Below are 391 nucleotides of genomic sequence, written 5' to 3'. Positions count from 1 at the left end.
CACCTCCTCCGAATACTTCACGAAGGATGAAACACCTCCTCCGAATACTTCACGAAGGATGATCCTCTTCCTCACACCTCCTCAGACGCACCAAGGATGAACCGGCTATTTCCTCTGTCACCGTAGTAGCACTTCACCAGCTCCACAGACAAGAGTTTCACAAGCCGAACAAGAACACACACTTCTCAAAGAGTTCTCAGTGTTTTAGCGCAAGGGAAGAGTTGTTGTTGATGGATAAAGAGAGCCTATAAATAGACTCAAGCAAAAACTCTTCCGTTCTTCGTAACTNACCATTTAACGCATTTAATCGATTAATATTAGTGTTAATCGATTAAAATGAGTACAACGGCTAGTTTTCAAATCTGAAACCTCCAACAGTCACTTTTAATCT

This window comes from Vigna radiata, chromosome 7 (genome assembly GCF_000741045.1).
Source record: "Vigna radiata var. radiata cultivar VC1973A chromosome 7, Vradiata_ver6, whole genome shotgun sequence".
Lineage (NCBI taxonomy): Eukaryota > Viridiplantae > Streptophyta > Magnoliopsida > Fabales > Fabaceae > Vigna > Vigna radiata.
The sequence above is the reverse complement of the archived record's forward strand: the minus strand, read 5'-3'. Positions refer to the sequence as shown.